This window comes from Ricinus communis, chromosome 4 (genome assembly GCF_019578655.1).
Source record: "Ricinus communis isolate WT05 ecotype wild-type chromosome 4, ASM1957865v1, whole genome shotgun sequence".
Classification (NCBI taxonomy): Eukaryota; Viridiplantae; Streptophyta; class Magnoliopsida; order Malpighiales; family Euphorbiaceae; genus Ricinus; species Ricinus communis.
The window spans coordinates 9,404,253-9,404,913 of record NC_063259.1 but is presented as its reverse complement, the minus strand read 5'-3'; positions in this window follow the sequence as shown (position 1 = coordinate 9,404,913).

Here is a 661-nt window from a genome sequence, read left to right as displayed (position 1 = left end):
ATTTTTTAATATGAGAAAAGAACTTCATAAGACGGGTATATTTGTGAATATTAGAAAATAACTCCACAAGAGGGTATATTTGTGATTATAAGAAAACAACCTTGTAAAAGGGCTATGTTTTTTAACATGAGAAAACAACTTCATAAGAGGGGTAAATTTGTAAATATTAAAAAATAACTCATTAGAGTAAATATTTGTGAGTATGAGAAAACAACCTTGTAAAAAGGTGTTTTTATAATATGAAAAAACAACCCCGTCAGAGGTGTATATTTATAAATAAAAGAAAATAACCACATAAGAGGGGTATAGTTGTGAATATGAGAAAAAAAACCCGTAGAAAGGGTATATTTATAAATATCACAAAACAATCCCATACGAGGAGTATATTTATGAATATGAGAAAGCAGTCCCGTAAAAGGGATATATCTATGAATATGAGAAAATAACCCTCTTAGAATGTTATATTTATGAGTACGAGAAAATAACCCGTAAGAGGGGTACATTTTTAAGTATGGAAAAACCACCGCGTAAAAGTGGTATATTATTATTATGTGAAAACAACTTCGTAAGAGGCGTATATTTGTAAATATTAGAAAATAACCCCATAAAAGGGTTATATTTATGAGTATAAGAAAACAACTCCATAAGAGGGGTATTTTTA